The 13,456-nt window shown below is 46.5% G+C and overlaps 1 protein-coding gene across 1 annotated transcript in view; it reads left to right on the top strand.

The window, feature by feature from the left end:
- Nucleotides 1–13,456, top strand: part of SEPTIN5 (septin 5) — a 316,820-nt gene that overhangs the window by 157,601 nt on the left and 145,763 nt on the right. The window lies entirely within an intron of this gene.

Raw genomic sequence — 13,456 nt, 5'->3', positions numbered from 1 at the left:
CTCTCTCTCTTCAGGTGATCATGGAGCTGAATGTATGTATCTCCAGGTGACCATAGAGCTGTGTCTCTCTCTCTTCAGGTGACCATAGAGCTGAGGGTATGTATCTCTGGGTGACCATAGAGCTGTGTGTCTCTCTCTTCAGATGATCATAGAGCTGAGGGTATGTATCTCCAGGTGACCATAGAGCTGTGTCTCTCTCTCTTCAGGTGACCATAGAGCTGAGGGTATGTATCTCTGGGTGACCATAGAGCTGTGTGTCTCTCTCTTCAGATGATCATAGAGCTGAGGGTATGTATCTCCAGGTGACCATAGAGCTGTGTCTCTCTCTCTTCAGGTATGATCATAGAGCTGAGGGTATGTATCTCCAGGTGACCATAGAGTTGTGTCTCTCTCTCTTCAGGTATGATCATAGAGCTGAGGGTATGTATCTCCAGGTGACCATAGAGCTGTGTCTCTCTCTCTTCAGGTATGATCATAGAGCTGAGGGTATGTATCTCCAGGTGACCATAGAGCTGTCTCTCTCTCTCTTCAGGTATGATCATAGAGCTGAGTGTATGTATCTCCAGGTGACCATAGAGCTGTGTCTCTCTCTCTTCAGGTGATCATAGAGCTGAGTGTATGTATCTCTGGGTGACCATAGAGGTGTGTATCTATCTCCGAGTGATCATAGAGCTGAGGGTATGTATCTCAGGGTGACCATAGAGGTGTCTCTCTCTCTCTTCAGGTGATCATAGAGCTGAGTGTATGCATCTCTGGGTGACCATAGAGGTGTGTATCTATCTCCGAGTGATCATAGAGCTGAGGGTATGTATCTCAGGGTGACCATAGAGCTGTGTCTCTCTTTCTTTAGGTGATCATAGAGCTGAGTGTATGTATCTCCAGGTGACCATAGAGCTGTGTCTCTCTCTCTCTTCAGGTGATCATAGATCTGAGGGTATGTATCTCTAGGTGATCATAGAATTGTGTATCTATCTCCAAGGGACCATAGAGCTGTGTCTCTCTCTCTCTTCAGGTGATCATAGATCTGAGGGTATGTATCTCTAGGTGATCATAGAATTGTGTATCTATCTCCAAGGGACCATGGGCCTGGGTCTCTCTCTATTCAGATGATCATAGAGCTAAGTGTATGTATCTCTGGGTGACCATAGAGCTGTGTATCCATCTCCAAGGGACCATAAAACTGTGTCTCTCTCTCTTGAGGTGATCATAGAGCTAAGTGTATGTATCTCCGGGTGACCATAGAGCTGTGTCTGTCTGTTCAGATATGATCATAGAGCTGAGGGTGTGTATCTCCGGGTGACCATAGAGCTGTGTCTCTCTCTTTCTCTCTCTTCAGGTGATGATAGATCTATGTATATGTATCACCGGCGTCCATAGAGCTGTGTATCTATCTCTAAGGGACCATGCGGCTGGGCCTCTCTCTATTCAGGTGATCCTAGAGCTAAGTGTATGTATCTCTATGTGACTGCAGAGCTGAGTATCTATCTTCAAGGGACCATAGAGCTGTGTCTCTCTCTCTTCAGATGATCATAGAGCTAAGTGTATGTATCTCTGGGTGACTGTAGAGCGGAGTATCTATCTTCAAGGGACCATAGAGCTGTGTCTCTCTCTCTTCAGATGATCATAGAGCTGAGGGTATGTATCTCTGGGTGACTGTAGAGCTGAGTATCTATCTTCAAGGGACCATAGAGCTGTGTCTCTCTCTCTTCAGATGATCATAGAGCTAAGTGTATGTATCTCTGGGTGACCATAGAGCTGTGTAACTATCTCCAAGGGACCATACAACTGGGTCTCTCTCTCTTGAGGTGATCATAGAGCTAAGTGTATGTTTCTCCGGGTGACCATAGAGCTGTGTCTGTCTCTTCAGATATGATCATAGAGCTGAGTGTATGTATCTCTGGGTGACCATAGAGCTGTGTGTCTCTCTCTTCAGATGATCATAGAGCTAAATGTATGTCTGGGTGTCTTCGGTGGTGAGGGCTGTCCAGTTGTTGATCGCTGGCTTCAGGGTGTTGGAGTGGTTGGTGAGGGTTAAGTTTGTTGGTTGTCTTCGTCGAAGTTGTCGTAGATGCTCTTGATTTTGTGGTGGAAAAAGGTGCTGAGTTTGTCGCAGAGGTCTTGTAAGGGAGGGATGCCGGTGGACTTGCTGGTGGGTTGGGCGAACTCCTTGATGATTTTGAAGAGTTCTTTGCTCTTGTGTGCATGAGTGGAGATTCTGTCTTCAATCGCTTTTTTTCTCGCATTTCTGATGAGTTGGTGGTGGGCGTTGGAGGCGGCTCTGAAGTTGTTGTGGGCTTCTGTGGATTTGGTGTTCCTCCAGGCCTTTTTGAGGCGGCGGCAACTGCGTCTGGACTCTCGAAGTTCGGTGAGAAACAATCTAGCTTTCTTGGCGTGGGTGCTGTTGTTTTTCTTGAGGGGGGTTATGGTGTTGGCGCTGTCGGAGATCCATCTGTGCAGGGTTCGGGCTGAGGTGTTGGCGTTGTCGTTTTCCACGATGGCTGGGGTGGAGTTGCTGAGTGATGAGGTTAGCTGGTCGTCAGTGATTCTGGTCCAGTTTCTACATGGGAGCAGGTGCTGTTGTCTGTGGGTGGTGGGTGTTCTGAAGGTGAAGTGGACGCATCAATGGTCAGTCCATGGGAGTTCGGTGGTGTGGCTGAAGGTGATGGAGTTTCCTGTTGTGACTAAAGAGCTCTGAGTAAGCTGTATGCCTATCTGTAAGTGACCATACAGCTGGGTTTATCAGTCATCACATGACCATGTAACTTGATTCCCTGAAGATAGATTTGTCTTCAGGAGACCAATGAGCGGGTACCCTATGTTCAGGGGACCCTACAGCTGAATTACTCAAACATCACATGAGCATGTAGTGGGCTGTCTCTGTCTTCAGGGGATCATTGACCCTGATGTATCTATAATGTAGGTGACCAGTAGTGGCATCGCAACACCCCCATCTTGCCAAAGAGCTTAGGGAGGTGCAGCTTGGGGTCAACTATTCCCGACCTGTTGCTACAGCCCACCCACAGAAACCCACCAGCTGACGCACCAGAGGCCAGACCTTCTATGTGTGAGTAGAGGCATAGCAGTGGCGACCAGACCCCTATGGAAGATGAGGGCCTCCTGGCTGTGGGTGCAGGGATAAGAGGTGCACGAGAGCCCAGGTGTGTTAGAAACCCCCATTCAGGGAGGCACGCCTTCCACAAACGCACCTATATTAACATACGTGTAGGCGCACATTCACTCCCACATACTCTACAAGACTGTACCCTGTTGTCCTTTCCCTATTTATTGCGGTTGTGTGTGAGACTTTTTATGTTGTGTTGAACATACATATACTGTCTCATACTTTGTCTTGTTTGTCGAGTCCTCTGATTGGCTGATGGAGGACGCTTTTGCGTTGCGCTTCTGATTGGTTGCAAGTATTGTGCCCCCCTTTCCAAATAACGAACACCTTTCTTTGTGATTGTGAAAAACATGGGAAAAGGCCTTTAACTTCTGATGCCCATTTTTAGTAAACTAGGCTGCCGTTTGTAACTGACGGGCAATATCTAACTAGCTTCAGGAAAAAAGATAAAAACTTAAACGATTCTTAGGAAAACAATAACTTTGTATGTTTTTTTACAGTGAAAGGATGTACACACAGAAAATGAAAATGCATTGAGTTATCCCTCTGCTGTGCTGGCCCATAATGTAAATGGGTGTGGTCGTCATGAGCACCGAAGGGGTTAAATTGTCAGTAAGAGAAAGGGGCATCTTCTGTTTTTCGTTGTGTTGCCCCCCTCTGCCACGTGGTGCCCAGCGGAGCCCTGACTACCCAGGCTGAACAGGGGCCCTCCCTCCCTACCCAGGCTGCCCAGTGGCCCTCCCTCCCCACCCAGGTTGCCCGAGGTGTGTGCGGCTCCTGGGGTACATTTGCGCTGGCAGCATCAGTGCGCCACGCAGTAGGCATCTTGGCACCTTGGCACGCATCGCAGCCATCCAATGGCAGCCCTGTCTTGCAAAGGTCAGGAAGTGAAGAGGGAAGGGTGTGTGATGCAACTTGTTAGTCCAAGGCCCCACCATTCTAGAGACTCCTATATTAAAACAGTTTGGCTGGAGTGGTGCATGATGGAACAGAAAACTGCGCTCAACACTTCTAGATTCCATAGGTGAAATGAAAATAAATGAATTTGTACTTGTAAAGCGCACTTATACCCCAACTGGGGTTTCCTGGCGCTATACACATACCGCTGTGGAACCCTTCCTGGCTTTTCCCTGTGAAATGTCCACTCCTGGGCACCCCCAAGGTAAAGCCAGGCATCCTAGCGCTGTTGGGGCCGTTGTGGAGATTAAGCAAGCTATTGCCCAGAGTTGCAGAGTGGGACCCATGGTTAGAATAGGCACCGAGGCAAGAATTATCAGGTCCAGGGAAATTGAGCCCTAGACCCGCCGAGGCGGGAATTGAACCGTGGTCCCGGGCCAGACCTCTGCATCAGGGTCTGCCGCTCTAACCATTGAGCCACACTTCTCGGTGGAATCTAGCTCCCTGAAGCCCACAAACAAGATGGCGCTACTGCGCGCTTAAGCCTTAATGGGAGACCTGGCAGGTCTGCCCAGGAGCACAGTGTGAATCACACATCTTTAGCCTTCCCCGCTAAGGCAGGATGCGGCGGCTATTCATTTTTAATGAACTGACAAAGTGATTTTGAATATGAAAGGATGATGCGCGCGCGGTGTAAGGAGACATGCTGGGGTGTAATTTCACCCTCAGAAGCTAAAGCCTCAGTAAACTCCTTGAAGGAGGCAGGGGAGCCGGGTGCAGGCAGGCAGCGTGTGCTAGCTGTAAGAACCCCCGGGGGGCTGGGCAGTGGGTGCCCCTCATGCCAAGGCTCTGAAGTTCTTGTGAAAGTTCCTTCCTGTGAAGAAGGCTCCAGGGCTCTGGGCACCAGATGCGGAGGGTGAACCCGCCTGACCCGGGTGCCAGATGGGAGCCCAGCTGCCTCTGCGGTCGGGGCCGGAGCTGTGAATCCTGCCATCTGTCCAGCACGTTCTAGATTCACTTTCACCTATCACAACTCGCATGATACCAGCTCCGCAGTAATTCTGGCGTCGCAGAACACCAGGGTGGCATTCGGCCTCTCCTGGTGGGGCCCGATGATGAAGCATGTCACCAACTAGGTTGGTGAGTTAGGGCTTTCTAAAAACCTAGTTGTTTTTTTTACATTGATGTTCTTCTTCTTTGCAGAAAGGTACACTCTTTCGTTGTTTTGATTAGATGCAAATCTGGGCATGAAAACTACTTGGCGCAAAGTTTATTCCCGCTTGGTTCATATTGAGTTTTGCTCCCAATTTTCAGTTTTAGGGGGGAAGAGGGCACATAAATGAACTAACAGTTTTAACGCCTGCTTTCCCTGTGTTATCACTACAGGTTTGCATATTTTGCGATAGTGGTTAGCACCAACTTCTGGCTGGTTTCGCAATACTGTACGAACGTAGATGGGGTACAATTAACAATCAGTCCAAACTTGGTGCAGTGCTAAAAATGGACATAAATATCCTTTTTTGGCCTGTATTTTTGTGCTGTATCAACCTCCAGATTATGCCATATATGTAAACATATCGGGTTGCAAAGTAACCTTTTGGGCCCTGATGAAGCCGCATATGAAATTGTAATGGACACGAAATGTGTTGGCCATTGTCTTTCAACTGAAATGGAAGCAAGAATGAAACGGCAAAAGCACTTGCCAGAAGTCTAATTGATGATTAATAATTTGCAGCATGCAAATACCCGAATAGACATAAAGCAAGCTGTCCTTTTGTTTTTGGCTCATAAGGGAAACAGCCATTACAACGCGGCTGTAACCGTGCAGTACCCTTACCACACATGCGTTACATATGCACTTTTACCACTCATATCCATTTCCACACATTTGTTTGACAATGCATATGCCTTTACCACGCGTGCCTTTACAACAATTTGATGTTGTAAAGGTATGAATAGTAAAGGCTTATACGTTGCACTGGTGGTAAGGGCATATGCTGGTAACGGTGGTAAAGGCACCGGAGTGGTCAAGGCTATCGGTGTTGTTAGAGGAAACCTTCTGCTTCCTCTTGATGACCTGTGCCGCGCATTGCTTCAGAAGAGCTGCCTTGTCGTCCTGTAGAGGTAAAGTAGATTAGACCTCGGGTGAGGGTGTGGGGGGTACGGATTTAGGGCTTTGGACTGCGGGTATTCAAAAAAACAAATCCTTGGTTCTGGTTTTAGGGCTCAGAACAGGTGTCAGGTATTTTTAAAAATGGCTGGGGGCTAGTGGGCGGGGTCGTGCTGGGGTCTTGTTTTAGGGCTCAGGGCAGGGGTTGGTTATTTTACCAAGGGCTGGGGGCCAGGGGGCGCCGGGGACCGGTTTAAGGGCAGGAGTCAGGGAGAACCGTTACCACGCGTAAGCCTTTAACATACAATGAAATTCATTGTAAAGGCATGCGTGGTAAAAGCATATTCGTTATAAAAAATGTGTGGTAAAGGTAATGCGTGGTAAAGGCATTTGCGTTGTAATGCATGCATGGTAAAGGCATGCGTTGCAATGGAATGCGTTGTACCATCATACGTTCAGCTCATAATGCGGGGGGTAAGGCACTATACCTGCTTCTAGAGGTCTGATGTTCTCCTCAGAGCCCCTGTCACCTCCCCCTTTGTGCACACATGTGAAGCCTGACCACCTTCTTCAGCAGTGGACTGTATCACACAGTCACATGACTGGTACAGGACAGATTCTTAAAGCGCTTGTGCATTCGAGGTGATCCCCGTTATTCTTATTACGGCAGCAGTTTAGATCCTGAGCTTGGCTGTCTGAACTGAAAATCATCTTCCTCCAGTGAATCGAGGGTGGTCGAGAGAGGGGCGAAACCAGAAAGTAGTGGCAAAGGTTGGCGGGAGGTGTGAAGCTTATGCTCAAGGAGGAGTGATCCAGCCCTGTGGGTAGCTCGATGTGCGATGCAAAGTGCTTTGAAGGTGCTGCTTCTAGCCACAGGCAGCCAGTGTGAGGACTGATGGTCTGGAGAGATGCACTTCTCGACAGGTAGATTAAGCAGTTGTCTGGCAGCTGCGTACTGGAATCTTTGAGGTGAACGAAGCAGGTAGGGGGGTTTCCAGTCTGGACCAGAGGCGTAGTCCACGCAGGTGAACACTCATGCAGTGCTGATGTGCACTGCCTGCGTGATGCTGGGAGTTCAATCTGCAACGTTGGCCCACACGTGCTAACACATTTTCCTATGGCTGCAGAATGGGTGAAACTCTGTTACAACCGGCCCTTGATTCCCTCGTGTTCTGAGGAAGAGTTTGGAGGCCATAATCGGTCTCAAGGTCCTCACCTGTGTTTAGGAGACTGGGGGAGCACCTGGTTTCAGTGGCAATGTCGCTGACGGGTGATATTTGATCCAAATTCTTCCCTTCTCTATCCCTCCTTTGGCTTATCTCAAACCTCATTTCGCTACTATCATCTCCCTAATCCCTTTCTAGAGGCTCCTCCTTCCTCCATCTCTCCTTGTACTCATCCCAAACCTCCTCCTACTACTACGATCTCCAAATAAACACTTTCTAGACTCTTCCCTCTTCTATCTCTCCATTATCTTATTCAATCCAACTATCAAACTCATATGTCCACCACCCAAATTAAATCCTATTTTCCTATACTAATCCACCACTGATCCTTTTTTGGTTTCTGGAGAAGCGTGGCACTCACCGAAAAGCACCTTGATGCCTCGTCAAGGGTAGTATGCGCTATATAAATACAATTACAATTTCCCACATGCAGATTTCTCACTTTTCAGGTTTTTACTTGAGGAGGTCAGCTGTTTGAAGGTGTTGCCTGATGGAACAGGAGGCCAGGTCTCAATCAGCCACTATATAAATCAAACTATTTCAGAAGTCTTTGAGAGTCCGACATATTTCCCTTTTGAGGTTTATTTGGAAGTTTGCTCCATACCGCTTGCCTCTGCGCTCAGAAGCTCCCCTTTCCTCATGTGGAGGGTTGAAACAATACGGCCACCAGTCAGGGGGTTGAGGTGTGTTTCTTCTCTGCCCTTTACCGTCCGTTGCTGCCCAGCTCGGAATGTGAGATCTATACGACATGTTAGTGGTGCCCTCCTGTGTACGTGGGAATGTGAAGATAGGTTGGGGGGAGGTACCTGGCGCCTGGCGGGGCATCTAGAAATCTACACTTATCATCATTTGTAGTTTACTACCAATAAAAGAGTTACCAAAATGAACGCATGAGTCAAGCTTGTTTTACAGCTTTGCATACGTTTAACCAAGGGAGGCAGCTGCAACCACTTGCAGGCCCATGGCTACACCTGGCACTGCCCTTGCCACACTAGTCGCAAAGATGCAAGATTTGCCTATGGGCATCTGTCCATTGAGTTGCAATGTTCCCAAAAACACTCATTGGGCCCGATTCACAGAACTAACTTAAGACAAAATCCTAAACTTACTACTTTTGGTATTCACAGAAGTTAGGATTTTGTCTTAAGTTTGGCTTAAGACAGACTTAAGATAGACTTAAGACAGAATCCTTACTTAAGTCTGTCTTATGTCTGTTTTAAGACAAAATCCTAACTTCTGTGAATACCGAAAGTAGTAAGTTTAGGATTTTGTCTTAAGTTAGTTTTGTGAATCGGGCCCATTGTGTTTTTCATTCGCTCTCCGGTACTTGTAGTACGGCTTTATCTTTTTGAATACAGAGCTATTAGTCATTGAATGCAAATAAAACTAGATTACATGTGTTGCTAATGGGTAATGTTAGATAATAGCTGCAGTTTCAGTTCGCTTCCTTTGTCTACTCAAAGCGTTTTTAAATGGAAATTAGTTAACAAAAAAGCTCGTTTTTGTCATTTTTTCTTTGCAATCTTTTTTGATAGGTTTGCAGATGCGGCGGTGTAGTCCTTCTTCTATGTCAGTCTGTGCTGTATTTTCAGTCCTGCAGCGCTCTTGGTTGGTGCCAGCAGTTAGTTCTACTTCTATGTCTGTGGACGGTCACTCTACACTGGGTGGGTTCCCTCCGTGAGCTGCTCCCAGAGGATTCTGGGTCATGTCTGGCTTATTGCTATATATTTATGGCGGCCTCCAGCTCACGGCAACAAGGCTGCCTGGGCGTGTGGGCCTGGGTGTTCCCCCGCCAGTCACTGAAGCGTGCACAATTACTAAAGTCGGTAGACCCCCCCTCCCCCCCCCTCTCCCAGCCCGCACAGGCCCTTGGCTCCAAGGAGACATCCACCCAACCATGGCCTTCCCGTCCCTGTGCCAGATGACATCACCCTCCAGCCTTGGAGGACGCGGGCAGTAATTGAGGGCTTTAATAACTGCTACTGCGTTGACGTCACCGGCCTATTCCCTCAGTGACCTCTTCTGGCTGGATTGTAATTGTATTTATATAGTGCTTACTACCCCTTATGAGGTGTTGAAGCGCTTTTCAGCAAAAAAGTAAAGTAAAGTCCACATTTGTAAAGCGCACAATCACCCGTAAGGGTCTCTAGGCGCTGGGGGCCGTCGGGAAGATTAAGCAAGCTATTGCCCAGAGTCACATGGTGCTGGGCTAACCTGCCGCCGGAGCCGGGGATCGAACCGTGATCCCCAGATTCCAGCGTCAGTCGCCCTGGCCGCGGCGCCACACCTCTCGCAAGTAGCACGCTGCTCCAGAACCCAAAGGATTAGTGGTGGATTAGTATATGGAAGTGAGTGGTTGATTGGAGCAGCAGACATGTGAGTCTGTTACCAGAACCCAAGGGGTTAGTGGTGGGTTAGTGGAGGGAAATGTGAGTATAGTGTTAGCATAGGGAGGCAGAGGCCTGCCTTTGGTGGAGTCCTGCTCTGCGTTCATAGTGTGCCTTGGCTCACCTCGCCCGGCCGCGGCGAGCCCTGTCCCGGCATACCTTTCAGCGCTCTCTTTGTACATTAGCGGTATTCTGTGTATGTTGTCTCTGTGCTTTGGTGTGTTCTATGTACTCTAGCTGTGTTCTATGTATGCTCTCTATGCTTTGGCTGTGTTCTATGTATGCTCTCTATGCTTTGGCTGTGTTCTATGTACTCTAGCTATGTTCTATATATGCTCTCTCTCTGGTGTGTTGTGTTCTATGTACTCTGGCTGTCTGCTGTGTATGTTCTCTCTGTGCTTTGGCTATGTTCTATGTATTCTAGCTCTGTTATATTTATGCTCTCTCTGTGGTTTGTTGTGTTCTATGTACTCTAGCTGTGTTCTATGTATGCTCTCTATGCTTTGGATGTGTTCTATGTATTCTAACTGTGTTCTATATATGCTCTCTCTGTGGAGTGTTGTGTTCTATGTACTCTAGCTGTGTTCTATGTATGCTCTCTATGCTTTGGCTGTGTTCTATGTATTCTAACTGTGTTCTATATATGCTCTCTCTGTGGTGTGTTGTGTTCTATGTACTCTAGCTGTGTTCTATGTATGCTCTCTATGCTTTGGGTATGTTCTATGTATTCTAGCTGTGTTCTATATATGCTCTCTATGCTTTGGCTGTGTTCTATGTACTCTAGCTGTGTTCTATGTATGCTCTCTATGCTTTGGCTGTGTTCTATGTATTCTAGCTGTGTTCTGTATATGTAAACTCCGTTCTTTGGCTGTGCTCTATGTATTCTAGCTGTGTTCTGTATATGTAAACTCCGTTCTTTGGCTGTGCTCTATGTATTCTAGCTGTGTTCTGTATATGTAAACTCCGTTCTTTGGCTGTGCTCTATGTATTCTAGCTGTGTTCTGTCTATGTTATATCCTGGCGTTGGCTGTGTTCTATATACTCTAGCTGTGTTCTGTCTATGTTCTACCTGTGCTTTAGCTGTGTTCTATGATCTCTTTCTGTATTCGGTGTATGTTCTTATCTGTGCTTTGGCTGTGTTCTGTCTATGGTATAGCTGTGCTTTGGCTGTGTTCTATGTATTTAGCTGTGTTCTATATATGCTCTCTGTGGTGTGTTGTGTTCTATTGATAGAGATCGCGGGTCACCCGACCAAAGAATTTCGCCACTTCCGGCTTCGGGCCAATATATTTCAAATCACCACATAGATTGATCGGATGACCTCACAATCTACTACCAATAATTGTGAGTCCCTTTCGATTATTTCCGGTGTACCCGACTTACCATCCACCGCTACGGGTACCTATGACCACAATGGATCAGGGAGCTAGCTGTAAAAGGAAAGGCAGCAATAATACAACCCAACATAAGAATTTGCTTTCATGAAATAACCACGGACAACTAGAAGTTTTAAAGGGTTTATCTAAAATTCTTCATGATATAAAATCCAACTTACAGCGAGAAAGCAGTCGATAAGCAAGATAACAAAAATCATATATCCATAGAGAACCACAGGTAAAACAAACATTTGGATTCAAGAAAGGTGCGACTGGGAACCCTGCTAAGCTTAGCAAACTAATCACTCAAGAATGGACATCTTAAAGGGCAAAAGCAAATTGCAAGGGTACATTTATACTATGGATTGAGAATTAGAAATCTAAACAGCTCAATTAAGGGTGAGAAATAGAACACACTATGACTCTAGAAAATTACTTCATTCAGTTTTATAAAGGAAAATCAAAGACCACATCAAGTAATTGCAGACGGTGATGGAGAAAATAATTTCTAAAAGGTAGGGTAACATAGGAACACGCTATGAAATAAAATGCAAATAATTTTATCAGATGTGCTGTTTGCGGAAAGCATGGAAAATTATCATATGCAAAGGTATGTCTTTATTGAAGCAAAGTCAGAAAATATAGAAAGGTGCAGTTTCAGGAGTTTCAGAACGATATTTACCTAGACGGGTGTGAAAACCAACCCTGGCCACGGGTCAGTTAAGGACAGGAAAACCCTCAAGGAAGGATACCCCTCAATGGATAGCAGGTGCAGAATGGACACCCCAGGACAGGACAGGAAACCCAGATTAGGATCAGGACGGGACCACCAGGACACGACCAGCACCCGCAGTTCGGAAGCAACGCCTGCGCTCCACCCTCTCTGCAGCTATCAGTCAGGACCCCGATTGGGTCAGTGAATTCCCAGCAAAAGTGCTCTGCCAGCACTTAAGGTTTAGTAAAACCTTAGTCTATGGTCAAATTCGGACAGAGTGCTCCGCAGCGCTCTGTATCTTCAGTCACCTATTGAGTGCGTTGGGTCAGTGACAGGTCAGCTAATTCAGACAAGTCGGACAATTTCCCTAGGTGAACCCAGGGTAGATATACTGTTTTGGGGCAGTGTACCACCCCCAAATGTTGCAAAGTGTCAGAATCCCCAAATTTCGATTGGTCCTAAGGTAGGATTTGGTTAACACACCAATCAGAACAGACTATTTCAAGACCTACTTTGCATCCTAAGGTGCCGCCTAGCAAGATTGGGGTTCCCACGAGAAGTCGCACTGAATACAATGGAAAGAAATACAATGTATTACAATATGGTACAATCTGGATGCCTTTGTTGGGTGAAGGTGCATCTTCCCATGCAGGCTCTGGCAGCAACATTCTTTGGCTTGGTTTCAATGCCACCTCGCTACGGCTGATTCTGCGCAGTACGGCCCTCCAAGATGGACTCCCAAGCCCCCATCACCCCTCAGTGCCGAGGATACATGAAAAGTAAGCGAAAACAAATTAGTACATAAAAATAAATTAATGTATTACATGTCATAAGTTCGTACTTCAGGTTCTTTATTATAAAAAGGTACTATGCAATTAGTTATTAGCGCAATATATAACGACACGAGAGCAAAGGCACGAACTTCATCTCATGGTTATATTTGAGCAACCGTTTTCGGCTATTACGCATGCGCACCCTTTCCCTCTCAAACTGTGACTGCGTCATGTCACATGGCTATACCCTACGCATGCGCAGAAACAGAAATGCAAGCAGCGGCCATTTTTAAATACAATGGTTATTTATGTTAATAAAACACATAGGCAAGCTTCGCTACCATACGCGCATATCAAAAATAAAGGGATTAGTAAAACGTACACTTTGTTATGACGTTATGACAGATTCGAGGTTCATGAATGGAGCAAGTCGCGATGCGAAACCTTGCTCTATCAATCCCCTCTTTGATGATATTTACTATCATCACAAATAATGGAACCAGATGCCAACTTTCTTTCACACCTTGTACAACTCTATTTCTTCCAACAAACGATTCAATTTTTCTTTCTCGTTTTTGGTAGGGTGAGAATTTTTCACCCTTTTGTAAATCTGATTATTCATTTCTTCCAATTCAAGCTCATCTGCATTCCGTTTCACCCCTCTTGCATTCACCTGATACTTCTTAGTATGTTTTCGGCATTTGCAACAGACGAATATGAGAAATAGGATAAGACCTATTATTCCAATTGGCATCAGTATTTTGAACAATAAGCTTCTACCTAAGTTAGCAAACCAATGACCTACATTTGAGAGACCATCAACGAGTCTCTTCCAGGCACTGTCAACCTCG

The sequence above is a fragment of the Lissotriton helveticus genome, chromosome 11 (genome assembly GCF_964261635.1).
Source record: "Lissotriton helveticus chromosome 11, aLisHel1.1, whole genome shotgun sequence".
NCBI classification, from domain to species: Eukaryota; Metazoa; Chordata; class Amphibia; order Caudata; family Salamandridae; genus Lissotriton; species Lissotriton helveticus.
This window is presented reverse-complemented; position numbering and strand designations above follow the sequence as displayed.